The sequence below is a fragment of the Sciurus vulgaris genome (assembly GCF_902686455.1).
Source record: "Sciurus vulgaris genome assembly, chromosome: 2".
In the NCBI taxonomy this organism is placed as follows: domain Eukaryota; kingdom Metazoa; phylum Chordata; class Mammalia; order Rodentia; family Sciuridae; genus Sciurus; species Sciurus vulgaris.
Window position 1 is genome coordinate 161083806 of NC_136462.1, and position 24337 is coordinate 161108142.

The following is a 24337-nucleotide window of genomic DNA, read 5'->3' on the forward strand; positions in this document are numbered from 1 at the left end:
GCTGCAAAGAGCCTGATTGGTGTCCTGCCGGAGGGGAAGGTAGGGAGACCCAACTGCTGGCCACATCCAAGGGCAGTGGGGAGAAGCTCTTGTTTTTCTCTTTCTCAACCTTGAAGAAAAGACATCGTTGAACCTGAACTAGCCACACAGCAGGGCACTGGAGAAAAGCCACCCACGGGTCAAACCCTGTTCCCTATAGGAGAGCTGGGGTGTCACTTGACTTCCGCTTGGGTTGGGTGGGCCAACAGAGCAGGCCTCCATCCCACTGTCATGGTGCTGGAATTCTGTGGAACTTGCCACTCTCTTTTCCTAGAGGGGTCATGGAGCCCACCCAGGGAGAGTGGTTTGGAGATCCCAATTTTGGCCTCTCAGGGGGCAGGGATGGTGTGGGGCAGCTGCTTGGAAGTAGGGCTGGTGTTTCTGGCTGTTTTCCAGTGATCCCAGTGGAAGTTGAGTAAGTGACTTGGAGGATGCTGGGGTTGAAGGTTTGGAGGACTTTTGAGGTGACATTCTTGGTCTGGGAATACAGAAGGGACAATCTTGCTGTTGTTGGAGAGGACAGCTTAGCTTCCAGAAACCCAGACTCAGGGAAAATCTTTTTCTATAGTACCTGTCACCTTCAAAATCACTGTCTCCTCCCCTCTTCCCGTTTCAGTCATTTATGGAGGCGGTAATAGTTTCCTAGGTCTGCTATTTAACAAACTACCACAAATGGGGTGCTTGACAAAACAGAAATTTATTTTCCCCTGGTTCTGGAGGTTGGAAGTCCAGAAGCAAGTTGTTGGCAAGGTCAAGCTCCCTCTAAAGGCTCCTGGGAGAATCCTCCCTGGCCTCTTCCAGCTTCTGGTGGTTCTAGGCATCTCGCGACAGCATCAATCTATTTTCTGCCTCTGTTGTCCTCTGGTCATCTCCTCTTCTCATTTCTGTGCTTCTCTTCTTATCAGAGGGACACTTGGGCTTAGATTTAGGGTCCATCTGGATAATCCAGGATGATCTCATCCTGAATCTTTAACTTCATTGTATCTGCAGACACTATTTTTTTTCCAAATAAGGTCACATTCATAGGCTCTGGTATTTAGGACATGGATTTATCTCTTTAGGTGGGGAGGCATAGTTAACTCACCAGAAGGTTTCTGTAAACAAGGCACCAGTCTAGGTCTTTGGATGGTCAAGTGTAGACAGCATTCAACTGCAAATAAAGTCCCTTGGGTTCCAGTCCTGACTGCAAAAACGATCTTTTTTGGGCTTTAGACTACTTATCTGCAGAAGGGCAGGTGAGTTTCATGTCTCCTCCTTCTAGCACATTCCCAGTGCCTCACCTGTGGATCTCTCAGCCTCTCTGGTGGTGATTTTGGTCTACTCCAGAGTTTTATAAACATATGTATATATGCACACACACATATACTTTATTGTAGTGAAATACATCTTGCCCTCCATATCTGTGGGTTCTGTATCCATGGATTCAACCCACTTCTGACAGAAAATATTCAGGAAAAAACTGCGTCTTCACTAAACATGTACAGACTTTTTTCTCATCATAATTCCTTAACCAATACAGTATAACAACTATTTACATAGCATTTACATTGTATTAAGTATTATAAGTAATCTGGAGATGATTTTAAGCATCTTGGAGGATATGCGTAGGTTATATGATAATTCTTTGCCATTTTATATGAGGGACTTGAGCATCTGAGGATTCTGGTCCGTGAGGGGGATCCTGGAACCAATCCCCATGAATATCAAGGGATGACTGTACATATCACACAAGATGCACCGTTTTTACCATTTAAAGTTTAGCTTCAGTGGCATTAAATACACTCACACTGTTACTCAACCATCACCACCACCCATATTATTTTTTATAAAGCCAAAGCAGGAGAACTCATTCCCGGTCTCTGGACCCTCGGGGTATATCATTCATGGGTACAGCTGCTTTCAGGAGATGCCTCCCCACACAGTCCACCATTCATGCTGGCTTTATGGAGATGGAAGGAGCAGGATCTCAGAAGGGGAGACCGACAGGACTACGGTGAACCCCAGGGAACACCCCAGCCCCTGAGTGACTCTGTGCACCAGAAAAGGATGACAGTTATTCCCTGGCACTCACTTTGCGGGCTCTGCCCTGGCTTATTGCCATGTCCTCCCCTTGCTATCTACATAAGTTCTCGCTTTCCCTCTAGATCAGTGGTTCTCAAAGTCTGGTGTCTGTGCACAGTATCAGCATCACCTGGGAGCTTGGTAGAAGTCAACTACTCAGTCTCCACTCCACACCCTCTGTGTGAGTCAGGGTTCCATTACTGTAACAAATACCAAATGGAATCAATTTATAAACAGAAAAGGTTTACTTCAGCTCATGAAAGTTTTAACTATAATCAATTGACTCTATTGCTTTTGAGCCTGTGGCAAAACAACACATCATGGAGAAGGTGTATGGCAGAGCAAAAAACTGCTTTCCTCATGACCAGGATGAAGGAGGAGAAGGCAGAAGGAGGAAGAGGCAACTGAGGCCCCATTATCTCCTTTCAGGGCACACTCCTCATGACCAGAGAACCACTAGGCTCCACCTCTAAGAGTTTCCAACAGCTCCAAACAGCACCAAGCTGAGGACCAAACCTTTAACAGTGGGTCTTTGAGGGATGTTCAAGATCCAAACCCTGGTACCCACTGAATCAGAAATGAGGGGTGGGATCAGCACCTGCATTTTCATAGGTAATTCTGATCTATTTGCCAAAGCGAGAAAGCCTCCTCTGGATCTGCAGAGACATCATGCTTCTCTAGAACTCACTACCTCCTTCACAAAACAACTATTACTGTTAGAAGCTCTATGATTAAATAAATCAAGGAAGCTGACAGACTCCACATGATCATGTAGGCCACTATTGCAAATGAAGTGCCAGAGAACACATCTTACTCCTGGATTTGTCTGTCTTGCTTATGTTTGAGGAAATTTAATTAGTTGCCAATATTAAAGCAATAGAAACTTCCATCTAGAAATTCAGATTTCAATATTTTTTGAAAAAAAAAAAGTTTGTGTGTGTGGGTACTCTTGATACGCCATATTCCCAGGTGACCCTTACTGGGCCAAGCATGGGTCACCCTGATTCAATAATATAGGATTCCTCACTTAGTCCAGACCCCTCCTCAAGGCAAGGAGTCGAGTCCCCTTATTTACATAACTGCATTCATTACTGTAGAACTTTCTAGTTTTCAATTCCTATGTGAATGAGGGTCACAAACTATAGCCCACAGGGATGGTTAATTTTATGTGTCAACTTGTCTAGGTCATGGTACCCAGGTATTTGGTTCAACATTAGTCTGGATGTTGCTATGAAGGAATTTTTTTTAAAATTAATATGTAAGCCAGTTTTCTTTGAGAAAAGTGGATTGTCCTCCATTAAAGTAGGTGTCCAATCAGTTGATGGCATTAAGGAAAGAAGGCCAACTTAGCAGAGGAGAAGGGAATTCAGACTGCAATCTGCCTTAAGACTAGAACCACAATGTTACCTCTTTCCTGGGGGTATTCATATCAGTCTGCCCTCCCTTCCTTCCTTCCTTCCTCTTTCCCTACTTCCTTCCTTCCTTCCTTCCTTCCTTCCTCTCTCACTGGGGATTAGATCCAGGGGTGCTTTACTACTGAGCTACTTCCCCAGGCTTCCCCCTCCCCCACATTTTACTTTGTGATAGAATTTTGTTAAATTACCAAGGTGCTGTTAAACTTGCAATCCTTCTGAATTGCTGGGATTACAGGTGTACATCACCATGTGTGACTCAGCATGCATATTTTGGACTTGCCAGCCTTCATATTTGTGTGAGCCAACTCCTTAAAATTTTTCTCTCCGTATAAAATAATGTAATATAATATGGTATATATATGCTATCACTTGTAGACAACTGTGGACCATTTGGGGATCAAGAGGCACAGGAATTCTTTATTTGCTGGAAATCTTAGAAATATATTTTTTTGAAACTATGTCCCCAGACATGGAGACTGCAAAGATGAGTGTCAAGAACAAGATTTGAACCCAGAGCAAAACACCAAGTTAGGCAAGTGGTAAAGGTTAACATCACTGATAATAAAACATGTGGACATCATGAGCCCTTTGATATGATGGCACATCATTTTAATGGTATTCTTGCTAAAAATGCATACCCTCACTCCAATCATGAGAAACATTTAAAAACTCCAAACTGAGGAAAATTCTACAAACTAACTAACCAGTACTTTCCAAAAGTGCCACAGGCACTCAAAGCAAGGAACACTGAGGCTCTGCCACGGACTAAGAAGAAATAATAACTAAATGCAGTGTGAGATCATGGATAAAATGCTGCAACAGGAAAAAGGACATTTTTGGAAGGTTGGGTGAAGTTAAATAGTGCCTGCAGTTTAGTTAAATAATGTTCATTTAAATTCACCAATTTCGTGATCACTGGGGTTGTGGTTAGGTAAGATGTTAACACTAGAGAAAACAGGATGAAGAATAGAAGGGAACTCTCAGGACTATTTTTACAGTATTTCTGTAAATCTAAGTTGAGCCAATTTAAAGTTAGAAGTTATAAACCAAACGGGTCAATAAGCTAGGCAATGAGCTGCCTGGCTCTGTCTCCTTTGTGCTGAATGGACCCTGGAAAGGAGGGGACAGAGCCTGGGACAGTCAGGTAAACACAAGCTGTCGTGTTTCTCTGATGACAGGAAGCCCCTTTCTCAGACACCACACACCTTGCCTGGCTTTTTGGGCTCACAGACAGTTTGTGCTGTTGATCAGCTGCCTTGGACGGGCTGCCTGGGACAGGCTGCCATGCTGAAAGTGTGAGTTGTGTATACTGTCTGGAAAAGTCAGCCGGGAATCAGACATAACAGCTTGGCTCCACAGGAAGAGGAAGCCCTTGGTCCACAGATTTAGCCGTTGGCTGCTGCTAAGATTTACAGATGAAACTTCCACTCAAGAATGGGTTGGTTGTGAATACTTTTCCAGAAGCACCGAAACGCAGCCAGTGAGGACATTTTTAAGTTCTTACTTTTCCACCAAAAGTGAAATGGCTGTTCTCCTTGGTTTCTGGAGGGCACCGGCTGGGCTGTGGACATACCAGGATGATGTGGCCTATTTATGAGTGGCCAGCCTGGTGTGCCATGGGGGTCAGGGATGGGGGGAACCAATTCTTCCAAAATTATTCATTTTTTTTTGTAAAATAAAAACCATGTCCTTACAGATGGAGGCTACAAAACTGATGAGCAGTGTTATAGTATTAAGAATAATAAATAATCATCAATAACAATCAGCAATGATGTTTATATCATCAATAGTATTTGAGTATTTATTATATGCTGGACACTGACCAAGGCTTTCTTGTAATTAAATCCCATTTAATCTTTGCATTGCATTCTGGGTCAGCACTGTCATCTTCAGTCCCATTTATTGATGGAGCTGTCAGAGTGAGGAAGTAACTTGCTCAAGCTCACCTAGTTCATGAGTGGCAAGAAGAGGATTTGAACGCAGTCAGATTTCAGAGCCCATGATCATGAGCATTGTACCATCCTGCCATGTTAGACTATGGACTTTACCCTGAGTGTCCCAGATGACAGCAGGCAGTAGAATCTCTGGGGCCCAAGAAATACGAGGACTTGCATTGTACCATGGTCAATCTTTGAATCAGAGGGAAGGGTAGAAGGCAGCAGTGGGGGCTTCCCTCTGTGGTGAGGAAGCAATGGCAGCCTGCTGTCTCCTCCTGTGCAGGGAATGGAGACAGGATTACAGCCCCTCTTCCCTCCTTTCCCATCCCTTTTCCTCTCCCCAACACCATTCCCACACCCCACCCTAGGCCATAGCATCTTTGTTTGGCATCTGAGAGCTCTGGTGTCTGGTGGCCCTTGAGGGGTCAGGACTAAGGATGAACTGATGAGACTGGGTGGCTCCCAGGATTGGATCCCCAGTGGGCTGCTATTTCTGCCTCTGCCAGGAATCTGGGCAGCTTGTGAGTGAGCATGGTCTCCCAAGGGAGACAAGTGTGTCCCTTTCTTGCTCCTTTCAAATTCCCAGGACTATTATTTGAAAGAAGTGAGAGAAGATTCCATGATGTGATTATCAATTTGAGTGTCTAGAAGTATATGTTTGAAACCTGGGGATCCTCTTGAGTCTTGCTCTCTGGATGATCCACTGCAAACCCTTCAAGAAGCAGCTAGACTCCTTCACTAAGAAAGATCCTATTTTCTATGGAATATATTTATTAGTATTAGTATTAGTAGTAATACTGGGGATTAAATCCAGGGGAACTTTACCACTGAGCTACATCCCTAGGCCATTTAAAATTTTCTATTTTGAGACAGGGTCTCACTAAGTTGCTTAGCTCTTTGCCAAGTGGTAGAGACTGGCCTCAAATTTGTAATCCTCCTACCTCAGCTTCCTGAGTTGCTGGGATTACAGATGTGAGCCACTGAGCTCCACTTTTCTGTGGGATTAAAAAGACATGTTCCCCACTCTCATCTTAATCACATATTTTTCACTTGATTCTAGGACTTTCTTGTGGTGCTTTGATCTTGGGTTAAGAATCCAACCTGAGGTTAATTAGTCTTGGTTTGGGTTCTTCGAGAGGCAGGGCCTGAAACAAGCATTTTGAGGGTAAATAGCTTATTTGGGAGGTGATTCCAGGAAATGCATGCATGGATGCAGGGAAGGCAGCTTGTAAAGGGCATGGAATTGATCGGGTTGCCACAGTAAGCGACTGAGATTCCGTCAGATTGGGGACTCTAAAGGGTTGGGGGTGTTAGTTCTATTGCATACTGTTGACCTTACTACGTATGGGTGCGGTGGCTCAGGTGGAGGGGTACTGGTCCTGGGGGCTAGCTGGCATGTCCTGAAGTGCATGGCCAGAGGACACAGGGGTACACTACCATAAGCCCCAAGATTGGAATAGATTGTTTGAAGCATTCAATGAGAACAAGGACCAGGGAGGCTGTAGAAAGAGGATTCAGAAAGGTGCTTTAGAGAAGGTTGGGGAAGCAGACTGGATTTGAGGCCAGAGATTTATTATAACTCATCACAAGTCCCCTCCATTCCAGGCAGATCCTCCTGTGGCTTTGAGTGTGCCCTGGGTGAAGCCACCGCTCTGCGCATGCTGCAAGCCTGAGACTGGAGCCCAGAGGACACAGAGCCTCAGTAGGTCTGTGGGGTCCTGAGTCCAGGTGAGAGACTGGCTGCCACAGAGTCATTCTGGTGGGGCTCCCAGAGTCCTCGTTGTTTATAGCTGCTTTCTCTTTCCATCCTGTGGATACCACCAAGCCATTTTGAAACCAGTATTTCCTAAAATAGTGTTGTTTAAAGACACAAGATGCACCACCTCTTCCTCTGCTAATTTTTTAAGCAGCTGTCCACAGTGGATCAGAAGCCTCTTCCAGCTTTCGGGAGAGTTCTGTGCTTGCAGTGGGGTGGGGTCTCCAGACCTCATGCACCCTGGGGGCTGCTTCCCATAGGCACTTCTCTCACATGTCCCAGGCATTAGGTGGCATTTAAGAATTTTATTTCCTACTTTGGGAAGGTGTTATTGCAGAAATAAGAGGACACTTTTGCAAATGGTCAGATTTCTTACTTTATCTAGGGTGACCCCTGTGGTCCCACAAGCCCTCAACCTGCCTAATATATTTGTCATCATTGGCAAGGATGACAAAGAGTGCATCTGTGCAAAGTCCTGTGTGCACCAGGGCAGCCACATGTGGCAACTGAGCTGAGCCCTTGCATGTGGTTAGTACAACAGAAAATTGAGTTTTTAATTTCATGTAAATTGAATTAAAGTGGCTACTTAAATTCCACTGTGCAGTTTGTAGGTGAAGGAAATCTTGAACTTGGGTGCCTCTGGGAAGGGTCTGAGTTTGGGGTAGAGGGATATGCAGAGTTACATGGGTATTCCTGATGCATGACACACAGGCTGGAGTGCAGAAAGAAACCATCAAATATTTTTTTTTCTCCAACTTAAATCTTTCTAGGATCAAGTCCAAGTTGTGTAGGCTCACACCCTGTCCTTTGACTACGATGATGATCTTGACCCTGGTCATCAGAGCAAGCAGGAAGAACTGGCAATTCAGCATCTCTCTTCATCGGGAGTAGCATCAGAAGGGCATGAGAGGCCTCCAGTGCCCTCTGCGACCCCTCGGGTGGTGTCGTGAGATTTACTCCCATTATCCAAAGGAGGGAAACCGAGGCTCCGGGAAACTCCTCTGCTCTGCCCGAGCTTCACAGTGAACAGTGGCGGAGTCAGGATTTGAGCCCAAGTCCACTGAGTCCTGGGATCCCTGGACACTGGGTGTTGTGCTGTGTCCCTAGAAGTCTGTGACGTTACCCTGAACTCTGTCCCACATGCTCTGTTTGCAGTTCCCGGGTGACTTTGAGGAATAACTGGGATCCAGTTGCTGGGATACCCTGGAGAGGAGAGGTCAGCGTGGGAAGCCCGGCTCTCTGGTCCTGTGACGAGAGACTCGTGATCATTCACATCTCCAGCCCGACCCTCCTCCCCGCTGCCCACGAGCTGATGTTAAAAATAACAAAGAATGAACTGGAGCTCTGCAGTCAAAAGGACGGCATGTGTTTTTCATTTCTTCTTTCTCTTCTCCAATTCTCTAGAAGCGGATTAATATGAAAAAGTACTTCCTGACTGAAGGGCTGGAGTCACTGGGAGGGTGGTTCAACAGAGAGATTACTCTCCAGAGAATTTTTAAAAAGCCACTTATTTTTTTTTAAACTCTCAATTATAAATTCACACATTCCTTAAAAAAAAAAAAAAAACTTGGAAAACAGATGAATACAAAGAAAAAAAAATGCATTGTCAATCTTCACTAATCAGTTGCTGTATTCCTTGCAGTTCTTTTTTTTGTGTGTGCATAAAATATGTTTTTGTTTGTTCTCTGTGGTTAGGACTATAGATTTTAAGGGATTATAGATCTTGGTGGGAGGATTCAAATCCTCCCTGGGGTCAAAGGAATAATTTAAATCACTCCTTTTCAAACCTTCTGGAGTAAAGGGCCCGTTTTTGAAATTCCCAGCCCATCACTGAGCACATGAGACCAGGACACAGCAGGTTCCAGGCTGGGTACCACTTGGCTTTAGCCTCATCCCACCTGGGTTGTGGTGTCATGGAACACTTGCCGGGAAGCCACAGCAATGTCAAATTGCTCTTAAAGTTTCTAATCACCCAGTCTGCTGCAACACGGATTCTTTCATCATAGCTCTGGTCTGAATCCGGGTATGTAAACTACAGTCCCATCCACCACACAATTTCAGCTAAGGGTGGATTTCATAGTTTTAATGGTGGTGGGGGCAAAAACTGGAAGAAGGCGATTATTTCACGATATATAAAAATTCGATGAAACTTGACTTTTAAAAATTCAAATGTAGAAAATCTATGAAATTCACTGTAAAAAGGTTTGGTTGAAACACGGCTGTGCTCATTCATGTATGCATCTTCGAAGGCTGTGTTCTCCATCCAAAACAGAGTTGAGTCCTTGTGACAGAGATCATCATGGCCCACAAAGCCTAAAATATTTACCATTTGACTCTTTACAGAAAAAGTTTACTGATCCCTGATCTAGATCAATGGTTCCCAATTTTGTTGCCCTTCAGAACCACAGAGAACTTTATATATGTATTTATTTACATTTAAAGTATATATTTATATATAAAGTTCTCCAGTGGTTCTGAAGGTTACCAGGAACTGTGTACTTTCCAAAGTCCCTCTACCTCCATGTCTGGGCCTCAGGTGATTCTCAAAGTCAAGGGCTCTGGGAAGCAGGCCACGGTACCCCAGGCTGAGATCCCAAGGCTGGTCCTACTACCTCTGAGCAGTCCCCTTTGACACAAAGCCCCTGTGTCTTGAGCTGCTCCAGATGCGGGCTCTCTAACCACATTCCTGGCTGGTCTAGTCCTTCCCAGCACATAGCTGGGATTCACAAGCTGTGGCCTGGAGCTCTCTCTCTGCTATAGCTCAGCTCTCTGCAGCAGGCCCACAGCAGGCCCCAGGGGCTTCCCTGCTGTCACCCTCAGTCCCAGCCTCTTCCACCCCTCCTCCCCGGCCTTGGGTTTGGAGAATTCTTGGCCTGCCTCTGGGGCTGCTGGAGAGGAGCAGCCCGGTCCTGCGGCCTTGCGGGGCAGCCAGGCCTCGCCTCGTCTGGGCCCCACGTCTCTCCCACTCTCGGTTTATGGTTCTGGCACCAGAACTGGAATCCCGAGCCAACTGCACACATGGCCTGAGCCAGTTCTATGGGGGAGCTGAGGAGAGAGCTGGGAGTGATGATAGAGTCTGCAGACCTCCTGCTCATGCCTGTCCTCTTTCTCCTCACTCCTCCATCTTGACATTTCTGACTCCTTCCCTCCTCACGCCACCCACTCCCTTCTCCCCTTCTCCCCCTTCATTTTCTCCTTCCTTGGCTTTCGTTTCCCTCCAGCCCTGTATTTTCTAGAAAGTCAGGCCCACTGCTTCCAGGCAGAGCCCAGCCACATACATCTCCTCCAGAATGGATGCCGTCAGGTCCAGCTCCTTTGCTGGGGCGGGGGGGGGGGGGGGGTTCTGAGCTGGTAATGGGTGCAGAGCTTATTGGGGTGAAACACACTCAGGCCCTGTCCTCAGAGACACAGTTTATGGGAGAGCCAGACAAGTCACAGGCAGTTTTAAGTGTGTGCGTTTTGTTGCAAAATTACATAAATTTCAACACTAAGTTTTTATTAACCATGGTCACCATGCTGTGCAATAGCTCTTGAAAACATAGTCCTCCTGTCTAACTGGAACTTTGTATGACTTGGTCACCTTCCTTCCCCCATCCCCGCCACCATCCCTGAGGGTAGTCAGCATTTTACTATTATTATAGGTTCAACTTTGTAGATTCTACATGTCAGTGAAATCACGTGGTGTTTGTCTTTCTGTGCCTGGTTTATTGCACTTAGCATATATCATCCATGTTCACCTGTGTCATGCAAATGGCAAGATCTTTTTTAAAGGCTGGATAGTATTCTGTTGTGTCTATTTACCACATTTTTTATTCCTATGTTGATGGACACCAAAGTTGATTCTATATCTTGACTATTGTAAGTAGTGCTGCAGTGAACATGGGGTGCAGAATACCTCCACAAACTGATTTTAATTTTTCTGTGTATATATATATATATATATATATATATATATATTATATATATATATCCAGAAGTAAGGTTTTTTTGATCATACATTAGTTCTACTTTTATGTATTTTGAGGAAACTCCATGCTGTTCCCCATAATGGCTGTTACTAATATACATTCCCACTCTCAGGTCTGCAGACAATTTTAATAGTGTCCTAAAGAGCAACATAGGGTAAGGTCAGAGTGCTGGGTTGGGCAGTATCCAGCAACACCCCAGCCTAACTGTGGGCAATCAGGGGAGTGGCTGGGAGGAATTCACAGTTTAGCACAGCAGGAACTGGGACAAAGTCAGGTTCAAGGTGGAAAGTGTCACCCAGAAAAAGCAACAGCAGGTGCATGCAGAAGCTATTGTACATGACCCTCTTAGACCCAGGGATACTCCCTGAACTAAAACCCATGGAAGGTTCTAAAAGGAAGGAGATTGTGATCTGAAAACTTCAGAAAACTCACTGTGGCTACCCTAGAGGGTAGACCTGTATTGGCCAATCTAGATGCAGGAAAGCCACTTTTTTTTTTTTTTTTTTTTAGCAGTGCTGGGACTGAACCCAGGGCCTTGTGCTTCTGAGGCAAGCACTCTACCAACTGAGCTATATCCCCAGCCTACCAGGAAAGCCACTCTAATCCAGAGGGATGAGACCTGAAGGAAGGCAGAGGAGAGGGGCTGGAGAGGATGTGGTGCTGTTGAGGAAGATCTAGGACTTGGGAATTAGAAACCAGGCATGAGGGAGAGGTATGAGGGAAGGATGATGGTGTGGCTATGTGAATGATGGTGTATTAATCAGTTACTTCTCTGATAATGCTGCATAACAAACAATCCTCACACTCTCAGTGGTTTGTATCGTGAGTCTGATATAGCTTCCGGAGTTCCAGTCATCATGTGAACTGCAGTCTGGAAGAAGGAGGTAAAGCAAAAAGGGCATTTTTTTTCTTTTCTTTTCTTTTTTTTTTTTTTTGGTGCTGGGGATTGAACCCAGGGCCTTGTGCTTGCAAGGGCAAGCACTCTACTTGACTGAGCTATCTCCCCAGTCCGCATTTTTTTTCTTAATTGAGACAGATCCCTTTGTAGCAGGCTTCCTGGGAGCCCCATGCAACTCTGAGGCTTACATCTCACTAATCCAAATGCCTATACTTATCTGCAAGAGAGATTGGGAAAGAGTTTTAGCCAAATACACTACTTCCTTGAGTAAAATCAGGGTTATAATATTGTTGTGGTTTGGATATGACTTGAATGTGTCTCCCAGAGGTTGGTGTGTTGGAAGGCTGGTCCCTAGTGTAGAGCTGGCGAGGTGGGGAGACTGAGAGGGAACCTACTAGAAGGTTACTAGGTTAGCAGAGGCTCAAACCTCATGGGTGAATTAAAGCTTGTTTTATGGAGTGAATGAGTTCTCAAGAGATAAGTTGTTATGATGCATATTTGGCATATTGTCTCCCTCTTGCTTCACATCTTGCCATGGGATCTCTTCTGTTACATTCCCACCCACTGTGATGTCATCCACCATAAGGCCCACTCCAGAGTCACGCGGATGCCAGCATCATGCTCTTGAATTTACAGAATAGTGAGCAAAATAAACCTGTTTCCTTTGTGAAGCACGCAGCCTTAGATATTTGGTCACAGCAACGAAAAAACAGACAAATATAGTTATGAAGTCCCAAAGGGAAATGTATATTGAAAGGCAACCAGAAATTTCTACCACACTCTCAAAACAGAAAAATTTGTTTTTCCAAAACAAAGAAGCATAATAAAGCTGTTCTGTGTATTAGACTCAGGGAAAGCTGAACTAATTCCAAGTCTATTATGTGTTATGCCATTTGGGCCTAAGTTTGTAAAGTCCCTTAGCCTTTAGCTGCCTCTTCTGCAGAATGGACTATACATCATATTTTTCTTCCTGCTTTATCAAAATGACCTAGTAGGACCAGGAATTCTTTGAATTATATACACTATTATGGTTTGGATCTGAAATATTTCCCCAAAACTCATGTGTTGAAGGCTGAGACCTCAGTGCAGTGGGGCCTTTGGAAGGTGATTGACCCATGAGAGCTCTGACTCATCAATGGAATTAGGTCACTGAAGGCATGCCTATGAAGGGCATATTTTTCCCCAGGTTCTCCCCTATCTGCCCTTCTCTGTTTCCTGGCTGCCATGAGCTGAGAAACCCTGCTCTACCACATGCTCAGCACCATGATGTTCTGCCATACCACAGACCCAGGAACAATAGAGACAGGTGACCATGGACTGAAACCTCTGAAACCATGAGTCCAAAATAAATCTTTCCTCTTCTAAGTTGATTTTCTCAGGTATTGTGTCACAGTGACAGAAAGATGACTAACATACACTATACAAAAATTAGTAATCTCTATAGTAAAATTAAAACAGTAAATACCTACTTGGACTAGAAGAGATCACTGTATGGTAGCTTCTACTTGGACAGTAGCCCTTGCTTCTGCAGTAGCAATACGTTTGTGGACAGTGGAGGGGGGGCAGGACTCCAAGTGTGGGTGGAGCCAGCTTTATTAGTAAGATTTCCATCACTGTGACAAAATACTTGAGAAAATCAACTAAAAGAAGAACAATTTTTTGGCTTGCAGCTTCAGAAGTTTCAGTCCATGGCTGCTTGACTCTTTGGGCCTATGGCAGCACAGTATGGGAGTACAAAGAAGTTTTGTTTACTTCATGGAGGCTGGGAAATAAAAGAGAAGAGGAGGGGACAGGGATTCAATATTTCCTTCTAGGGCATGCCCCCACGAGATGTCACCTCCTGAAGATTTCACCACTTTCCAATAACACCACAGGCTAGGAACCACACTTCACACACTTCAAATGCATGGGCCTTTGGGGGGATATTCCAGAGGGCACCCTCTTCCCTGAGGGACAGTGTGTACCTTAGGAAAATGTTTTCCTGTGTTTATCTCTGGATGATTTCTCTTGATCCAGTGGTTCTCAGCTGTTAGCTGACTGTGCTGTATAATAGACAATGACTGCAAATCAAGAACTCGTTACTAGCCCTCATGGTCTCAAGGGTTTCCTGGGCTCAGCAAGGCAGTACACTTGGGGTCTCTCATATGCTACTGTTGGACGTCAACTGGGACAGCAGTCATCTAAAGGCTGGACTGGGCTGGATTTCCAAGAAGCCCCCTGCACATGGTTGGCAGTTGAAGGTAGGAAATTAGCTGGGCTATCGACCCTACCCACCTACATGTGGTCTCTCCATGTGACTTAGACTTTTCACAGCAAAGCAGCTGCTTTCTGATCTGGAATGTCCCCAAAGAAAATGCTTTATGAGGAAGAAAGAAGAAACTGCCACTGCTCTTATAAGCTAGGCTGAAACTGGCATGTGTCACTTCTGCCCACAGTCAAGGGGTCAGAACAGACATGCCCTCTCTATGGGGAACTACATGCCAGTTAGGGAGGGTGGGAACAATGGCAACATCTAAGACACAAGCTACCACATCTACCTTGGCTGTCATTGAAATCATTTGAGTGATACAACACTGAGGTGCATTCCCAGAGACAGCTGTGGTTGGCCATCAGGAGTGCAGCCTGAGTATCTGGATATTTAAAGGGTGGCTGTAATGTGTAGCCATGGTCAAGAACCACTGACTTAACCAACCCTGCAAAAAGAAATCACAAGATCCAGGGAGGGAAAGAATGCAAGGCCAGGTCCATGAGACCTAGGAGATTACTAGTCAGACATTTAGGGTGTTATGTTACCCCTGTGTTAGTCAGCTTTCTGTCACTATAATGAAATAGCTGAGGTGATTAACTTATAATGGGAAAAGTTTTGTTTTGGTCCACAGTTTTGGAGCTTCTAGTCTAAGATTTGTTGGACCCATTGCTTTGAGCCTCTGGTGGGTGTGCCAGATAGCAATGGTAGGGAGCATGGGGTGGGGCAAACTGCTTACCTCATGGCCAGGATGCAAAGGAGACCGGGGTCCCACAGTCCCCTCCAGGGGCACACCCCCAGTGACTTAAGGACGTCCCACTAGGCCCACCACCTAAAGGTTCCACCATCTCCCAGCATTGCCACACTGAGGACTAACCCAACACAAGGGCCTTCAGGAAACATTCAAGATCCAAAGTATAGCAACCCGCTTCCTCATGTTGGGTTGACTCCCACAGAACTTAATGAATTGAATGATGGGAGACTAGATCAGTATGGGGGCCAAGATGGAAACAATCACTATTAGTGTGGGTGGGGCCAGTACAGTTTATAAATCCACCTGGACATCTCCTCGACCACAGGCTTTTGATCTGAAATTGATGATCTGGCTAGTTTCCCCTCTTGCCGTCATCAGTAATTAACTTGTGTCAGAACAGAGCATGTTCTAACAAAGCTGTTTTAGTCAGCTTTGACCAAGATTCCCAATAAGAACAACTTAGAAGAGGAAGAAGTTGTTTGAGGCTCATGCTTTCAGAGGTCTCAGTGCACAGATGGCTGACTCCCTTGCTCTGGGCCCAAAGTGAGGCAAAACCTTGTTATGGTCAAAGGGCTCAATGGAGGGAAGCTGCTCACTCCAAGGCAGCCAGGAAGCAGAGAAAGGGAGGGAGAGGAAGGGGTTGCAGGGAAGATGCACCCTTCCAGGGCATGCCCCCAGTGACCCACCTCTTCCAGCCATGCCCACCTGCCTACAGTCACCACCTCCTCAGTTCATTCAGACTAGGGTGGACTGATAAGGTTACAGTTCCCACAATCCAATCATATCACCTCCAAATATTCCTGTATCAACACAGGAACTTTTGGGGGACACCTCATATCCAAACCGTAACATGCTTCAAATCTCATTGTTAAAGAATCTAGGGGTCAATCAGCCTTTTGTCTACTAATAGTAGTTTTAGAATGGGCAGTACCTAGAAGAAGGTTTTCAAACACTTTCATTTCAGAAGTAAGCTCGTGAATATTCATGGTTCTGCCTACTGGTCTCACATTAGAAAATACTACTGATTCTTAAGGCTAATGAGTGCTTAAGTTTCTTTTTGTGATGGAGAAAAGGTTTTTTTTTTTTTTTTTTCTGGATAATTTATTTTTGGTACCCATCCATTTTCTGGAAGGGATCTTTCCTTTAAGACCCTGGGCACATTTCAAGAGCTGAGCAGAGTTATAAATAATCCCCAGCACAGAGGCGCTCACCAATCTGGTGATGACCAGATTGAAGGCTGCATCAAGAGGCTGGGAGGCAATGGGATGAGAAGACTGCTGTGAGCCTGGTTCCCAGGGAGATCCATGTCTAACGGGAACCACAGAATCCACACCCTTGTGAAATGCTCTAACCACGCAACAGAGCGCACACCTATTGGAGACAATAAGCAATTGGAATCTGAGATTCTTGGGCATCGAAGGGACCTTATAAAACATCTTGTCCAGTGGCCTATGGGACACTGGAACTTAGTTATACTTTACAGATTGAGCTCAGAAGAGGGGCGCTCTCCCCTCATCCTGCCATGTTTGTCTGGTTCTGGCTACTGGATGGGTCTTCCTTACATCCAACCACATACTCCTTCTCCATTTGCCTCCCGCATTGTGAACTTACTGGCTCTTGGCTCCATTTCTGTCTTCTGTGCTTGCTGTCTGCCAAAGGGGTTGGAACCCTGCAGGGGGCCTTTCCCAGCTCTTGCCAACCGACTTCTGCTTAGATTCAGCCAATGGGAGGCACTGGAGAGATACTGGAAGGCAGTAGAAGGGGAAGATAATCTTGTTGTTTTTCAGCTTCAAGTTGTCCCTCCAGCAGAAGTGCAATGAGTATGGCTTCTGGGGTTCCTGCTTCAGCAGCTCTGGTGGCCAACTGATTGATGGCTCTGGGTTATCCCATTCTCCATGTTGTTCCTCCAGCCCCCGAAATGCTCATGGCTTTCTGCGGTTATTAACCATTAAGTACTTTCATCTTTTCCTGTTTGCATCACCAGTCCTTGTAATATAGTAGTTCTTCCTTATTTTTGGGGAGAGCATTCCAAGATATTTCATGACTATCTGAAAATAACCATAGCTCCAAACCCCATATGTACTGTTTTTTCCCTATATATGCATACATACCACATGATAAAGTTTAATTTATAAATTAAGCACAGTAAAAGGGCAACAATAACAATGAGTAACAAAATATAATATTATAACAATATACTGAAATAAAAATTAATGAATACTTATAAATTGTGCTTTTCTGGAATTTTCCATCTAATATTTTTGAACCTCAGTTAAACCACAGGTAACCGAAGCCATGGAAAGCAAAACCACAGATAAGGGGAGATTATTGTACCTGAGTAGCCAATTCACCGTATTAAATTCCTTCCATCTGAAATATCTGAGGGTCCTGTTCCCCTGATTGGATACTGATTGAGAGAGTATGAAGGGATTGCTGGAGTTGTATGAGGATTTATGCCTCTTCCAGGAGACAACCGATATTTGAGCCTGCTATACTGTCTTCTTCCAGTTTTCTCTTCCTGGCACATTTCTTCAGCCCTCTATCCAATGCCGATTCTCCTGTCACATGACTTCTGGGTCTGTCTCCATCCTGGCCACTCTCCTCTGAGCACTCTTCACTTGGCTAACTGTCTATTTCAAGTGGTTCCTGCAGCTGGAGTCCTGGTTCCAGCCATGATCAATCCAGGTAAGGACAACAGTACTTTCACTTCCCTATACCTCAACACTAACCTTTGTGGGATTAACCTGTTGTCCTAGTCAGCTCGGGTTGTGTGTTAGTTAGATTTTCATTGCTGTGGCCAAAATACCCAATAAGAACGCCTTAGAGAAGGAAAAGTTTAGTTTGGGCTCCACGTTTCAGAGGTTCAGTCCCTGGTGGATCAACCGCATTGCTGTGGGTCTGAGATGAGGCTGGACATCATGGCGGGAGGCTGTAGTGGAGAAGCACTGCTCCATTCATGGCAACCAGGAGGCAGAGAGAGAGGGGAAGGTACTACAGGGAAGCCCCTTTCCAGAGCACACTCCCAATACCCGCCTCCTCCAGCCACGTCCATTCAAATTAGGACAAACTGATTAGGCTGCAGCTCTGACAGCCCCACCGTATCACCTCAGAACATTCCTGGGTTAACACAGGCGCTTGGGGGGACACCGCATATTCAAACCATGACGGGCTGCTATAACAAATACCATAGACTGGATGGCTTCAACAATAGATATTTATTTTTCATAATTCTGGAGGCCGGGATGTCTAAGATCAAGGTATCTGCCAATTCGATTCCTGATGATGGCTCTCAGCCTGGTTTACAGATAGCCGCCTTGCTCTCTCTTCACAGGAGAGGGAGAGAACACTTGTGTTTCCTCCTCTTTTTATAATGATATTAACCCCATCATGAGAGCCAGCCTTTCACAACCTTATCTAACCCTAATTACCTCCCAGAGGCCCCCCTCCAAATGTCATCACATGGGAATCAGAGCTTCAACAGGCGAATGGGGCGGGTAACAGATCTTTCCTTCAGTGTCTGTATTCCTTCTGGAGCTCAGCACACGCTTTACACTGGGGACACACAGAACCACGGCGGGCCTTCGTCCCTGTGTTCTAGAGGAGCCTTTGCTTTTCCATCTCTCCCTCGGGCAGTTGCTTTGGTTTGATTTCATTTCTGTCCCCAGCTGTAGGTTGTCACATCCACCCCTGTTAACCCGCATCGCGACCCGCTCAGTCCTCTGTTCTGGAGTTTCTTGAGGCTCCTCATTCTGCTGTCCAGCCCGCTTGCTCTTCCTTGAGTTTCCTGTCTCTTGCAAATTTGCCGAGCATGACCACTACTGTGTCGTCTCGCTGATTCAGAATGATCCGACAGAACCTGGCAAGTTGCCTGCTCAACAATCTTTGCTCATTCTGTTCATTTTGCCAATGGTACCTTGACTTACGGGAGCCCAACTTCCAGAGGTGTAACTGCCCTGCCGCCCTTTATCAGATGCTTATGTTCTACCTCCCCCAGGGCAGCTAGAAGACGGGTGAGGGACCAAGGTCTCGCTGGGAGGAAGTCTACTGGGGATTTTCTGGAAAATGTTTCCATCTTGGATAAAGGAAAGAGCTGTCAGACTTTGGGGCCCCTCTAGCATTCCCTGAGACGAAATGGCAAGGCAAGACATTTTTTTGGAAACATAATCCCAGGAAACACTGGTAGGGAGTGGGAAGTGAGACAGGAAAGAGAAGCAGCTCACAAAAGGCACATTATGGAGCAGCGACTACTGGTGACTGGAGGCTTAATCAGGCAGAGCACTTGCTTAGAAATGGTATAAATCACATACCTTGAAGTCATCCCTTAAAGGAATGAGGGGAACTGGAGTTTGTTTTATATACCAACTTCCCCTCAGTGCTGAGGAGAGTTTCTCTTGGGAGACATGAAGTTTTTGGCACTTCTGACCCAAAGCTTACAGGCAAAGCAATCTTCTGTTGTTTTAGGAAAAAAGCATTTAGGTAAAGGTAGTTGGAAATTGGCTGGAGCTTCCCTAAAATGGTAAATGGATGGATAGAGGAGGAACTCCCAATAACATATGCTGTAATGTTCCTGCCCCTCTATGCTTCCTGACCTTGCAGTGGTTGTGATGTCTGGAGCTGCAGCAGCCGTCTTGTGACCATTAAGTGATACATAAGAGGATGACAAACCATCACACTGAGGTTGATAGTGCAGAAGTGATGGAAAAATCCATGGTCCTTGATCACTAGGTTACTATACAAAAACTGTTGCTTCCACAGCATTCCAATTTCATGAAATAGTTGCCTTTATTTTTTTTAAGCCACTATTACTTGGGTGTCCTATTACATGCAGTTAAGTAATTCCATTTGAAGCAGCACTATGGAATAAATGGGTCAGAAAGTCCAATGGCAGAGTCAGCTCAAGCCACTTACTAGACACCACCCTCTTGCAACTGAAAACTTGTGTAAAGATTTGTTTCAAGGGAACTTGAGATAAGACCTTTAAATAAATGTTTGTTAATAGATAGATGTATGGATATCATGAGTGGGTGTAGCTTTCATCTTTCCATGTTAAGTCATTGATTAAATTCTTTTCTTTGGGTATGGGGGTTGAACCCAGAGGTGTTTAACCATTGAGTCACATCCCCAGCCCTTTTTTGTATTTTATTTAGAGATAGGGTCTCACTGAGTTGCTTAGGGCGTTGGTAAATTGCTGAGGATGATTTTGAATTCGTGATCCTCCTGCCTCAGCCTTCTGAGCTCCTGGGATTACAGGCCTGCACCACTGCACCTGGCTTAAATTCTATCTCTTGTGGTTGCTAGAGATCTATTTTGGGTTTTCCTGGATTCTCTTCTTTTGTTGTCTGATCCCACATTTAAACAACACTTGACACTAATTGTTGACTTCTCAGACCTTCTGTCTGCTGTTCTGCAATTGTTCAAAGGTCACTAATAAAGTCTCAACCAATTTATTAATAGTTGTAGCTGCTGCTTAGCTCTGTATAAGGCTGGAAAATAAGTGACATTGTTTTCATCTGGTGCCCATCAATAGAGAACTGGTACAGGGGAAAAGGGTCATGGAGAACAGCTTGGTTTTTTGTCAGGAAAGTAAATTTTTCCTAGGTAGATGCTACCAGAAAATGTCTCCTTCTTTTCAGGACCCTTTTTGTTGCAAATGCCAGAAATCCAACTCAAATAAGCACAGAGGGAATGTGTTGGCTCTGGTAACCAGAAGATTCCAAAGGTGAGCTAACTTCAGGTCTGGCTGGATCAATGGCTCTGGTGATAGGAGCATTCTCTGCTCTCTTCTCCCCTCTCTCCTCTGCCTGCTTTCTCTGTCTCTCTCAAACACACGGAGATACACACATACACATCTTATCTCATCTCATCTGTATTTACTTTCCTTCTGGATATATGCTCTGCTCCCGTGGCAGATAAAATGCCAGGCATCCACTTCATAACCCTGATTTACGAGCTTCTTTTACAGGCTGTTCCAGGAACCCAAATCAACCTCAGGGAGGTTGACCTTGATGGAACCCGTCACGGTGTCCAAGAAGATGGCATATTCTGAATGGCTACCCTGGGTCCATGCCCACTGCAGAGATGGGATGAGGAGGGAGCTGGGTGTGTGACCGTTGGACACACCAGGACTGTGTCATGAAGGGGGCTCCCAGAGTACCCAGCCAAAAGGTATGGGAAAGCATACCGGAAGGACAAATGTGGCTGCCACCACTGGTCACTTCAGTTTCCTGCTCAGGGACAAGATAGTCCCTAATTGCACCATCAGATGCCCCTCCTCCACAGCTGCCAGCAGCTTCGACTCTCGCGACCCCTTCTGTGATGTGGGTGCATATTCTCGCTCCCTTTCTTAGGTCTACGTGTAGCTAAGTTTGCGATGCCACCCTGAAATGCAGTTTTGTGCAAAGGTAGTTCATTTGAGAGAGGACCCCCAGGATGTGCCAGGAGGGAGTGAATAAGTGACACAGGGAAGGAAAGAAATCCATAGAGGGGTGTGTTAAAGAGAGAAGGAAGAGGACCCTGGTGCCTCTGGGGATCTTCAGAGAGGCCGTATAAAATCTATGACAGTGAACCACATCTCAAAATCGTACAGAGGGGCAAGCTGGGGTCCTTTCCACCACCCCATTGCTTGCGGGCAGCTCCTGGGTGCAGCCACTCCCTGGCCCCTCTGACCTGTGCTTGGTGTGGGCTAGAGCGAAGTTCAGGGAGGTCTCAGCGAGAATACATCTCAGGCTGAGAGATCAAGAGCTCAAGGGAGGCAGCCCCAGGTGTGGCTCAGGGGTGTCCACTGAAGTTGTAAGTGATCTCCAGAGTGACCACGGTCTCACGGGTTTCTGCTGCCATCTGTCATGTGTTCGACCATTGCAACAGAACCATGACATAGTATCGCTGTGTTTACCAGCCAAGCACACCGAGCGCCCCAATTTCAAAGCTCTTGATATCAGACATGTTCTAAAGTGGACATTTTGATTTTTTTAAAAAAAAGCAAAATAGCCTCGTTTACAGACTCAGGTTTTTAAAAAGTTTTCTTTAAAACATTCTACTTGCATCCTGCTTCAACGTTGTTTTATTATAGTGCTCATTAATTGGCCTTAAAACAGAACCTGGCAGTTATTTTCTGGGTCATAACCATTAAAACCTTAGGAAAACAGGCTGGTTAATACCAGAGTGGATGCTTTAGAACATTCTCTCAGGATCAGCTTTCACCCTGCAGGGCTCATGCGGATGGCAGGCTGCAGCACTTAGGAAGCATGGTCCTGCTGAAAGGGGAAGCCCAAGCTACTGCCAGGGCAATTCGTTGCCCAAGAACAACGATCTGGCAGCAGCTCTCCCTGTAAGCCCAACTCTTAATTTTGAGACTTACAAATGCAATATTTTTTTTATGGGCATTGAAAACCCCAAAGGACATCAGTTCTCACAAATAAAGGACTGGGGCGCCCTTGGGTTCTGTCACTTGACTCTCAAGAGGCCGGACTGGAAAGTTGGCACAAGGAGGCCATGGCCAATCATTTGGCTTAGATGTGTGTGACGAGGCAATGGGATGGATGCAATTTTCCATTTGCTGCAGAGTACATGAAGAAGCCATTTGACAGGCAAGGCCTTGGCTGCAGCTGTGTGGCCTCGGGCAAGTCACTTCACCTCTCTGGGATCTGGCTGTTTGCATATAAAATTAGGTTTACTCGCATGGCCAATGGGAGGCACTGGTGCTGCCATTCCCCTGCCACTCCACGACATAGAGTGCTATTCAGTGAGGGCGCTTTCCCGCCAAGCTGGATGTTGGCCTCGGAATCCTTCTCAACACAGCAGTCAGGGAGTCACCACGAGTTGGCAGGTGGGTTGAAACCTACATGCCATCCCTGGACTGGATGGTGTCTAAAGTTCCTTCTGACTTGTTGGGTCATGCAAACATGTAAGCCAGGAGTCTGCAACGATGCCTGCAGACCCGATCCAACCTGCTGCGTGTTTATGTAAATAAAATCTTTTTGGAACGCAGACCTATTTATGCACCGTCAGTGGCTACTTTCATGCTACAACGGCAGAGTTGGGTGGTTGTGATGTAGATCATCTGGCCTACGAAGTCTAAGGCATTGACTCTCAGGTCTTTTATAGAAACATTTTCAGTCTCCTTATATAAATATCCCTGCCTCCTGACCATCTTCTCTTTCAGGACGTGAGTGTCTCTCTTCTTTGTTAATGAGCGTCCTATGTGGCTGAACAATGCTCCAAGCACCTGCGGGCCTTTGGCATCCCTGAGTCAGGACGGAAGGAGAAAAGTCAGTGGGAAAATATAAGGAATAAAATATCTTTGGAGAGGGGAGTGGAAGGAAGGTGGGTGGGGAGCTGGGGTCATAGATAGGGGCATTCAGAGGAGAGGGAGGTCTCTGTACAGCCACAGTAGTGTTTAAAGACCCTCATCAGATGGGCCTGGTGTTGGGGTTGGAGACTGAGCCACCTTCCTGAGCTCTGCACTTTAGGAACCCTGGCATGGCATGTTGCCTACTGGCATCCACGAAGACCGTGGCATGAAAAGTGCAGGTGTGGGCCCTTGTGTCCTATCCTGAGCAAAAGGAACTGCCTTTTCCTGTAGGCAAAGCCCAGCCTGGAGTATGAAATCTCACCCTTGACAGCTGCCCCAGATTAATAACGTCATCGTGGGAATGGGCTCCTGATAAAAGGGATGAGGTTTGCCCTGATTCTTCTCTCTGTTCCCTCTGCCATGTTATAACCACACAGAGGCCCTTGAACTTGGACTTCCCAGCCTCTAGAATAGTGAGCCAAATATTCTATTGTTTATAAATGATCCGTTGATGGTATTCTGTTACAGCAGCAGAAAAGACACTAAGACAGTTCATTACTCACACAGCAAAAAGAAGAGCAAACCAGAGGGGTAACTCCCCAGGTCCCGGGCCCACACCCCAAAAAAGGATGATTCCCCAAACAAGCCAGGCGATGAGTTGCCAGTTGGGGACACCCCGTCACTGAAGAGGCAATTCTAGATCAGCCTCGTCGGGGGGACCAGGAAGTCCTATGCTTCAGTAGAAACCAGGAGCCAGGAGCCACCATCTCCTGACACATGCCCCAGTGTGGGGAGGGGTGGGGAGAAGGCTGGAGCTCCACCAGGCCTCCCACCCTTCCGTTCCGGGGAGTTTTGCTCACACTTGGTGTGCTGAAGTCCTGCTACTGCCCTGGCAAATGGTGACGAACTGGTGGCCTCACACAAATGTCTTATTCTTCTACAGTTCTGGAGGCCAGCAGTCTGAAACGGTTGTA

General features: G+C 45.8%; 1 long non-coding RNA gene across 2 annotated transcripts in view; it reads left to right on the forward strand.

The window, feature by feature from the left end:
- LOC306653538 overlaps positions 1-8719 on the forward strand; it is a 30815-nt gene extending 22096 nt beyond the window's left edge. For both annotated transcript variants that reach the window (XR_013761750.1, XR_013761751.1), the window contains 2 exons: positions 7058-7180; positions 7979-8719. This is a non-coding gene — a long non-coding RNA (uncharacterized lncRNA). The remainder of the gene's footprint in view (positions 1-7057; positions 7181-7978) is intronic.
- The last annotated feature ends 15618 nt before the right edge of the window (positions 8720-24337 follow it).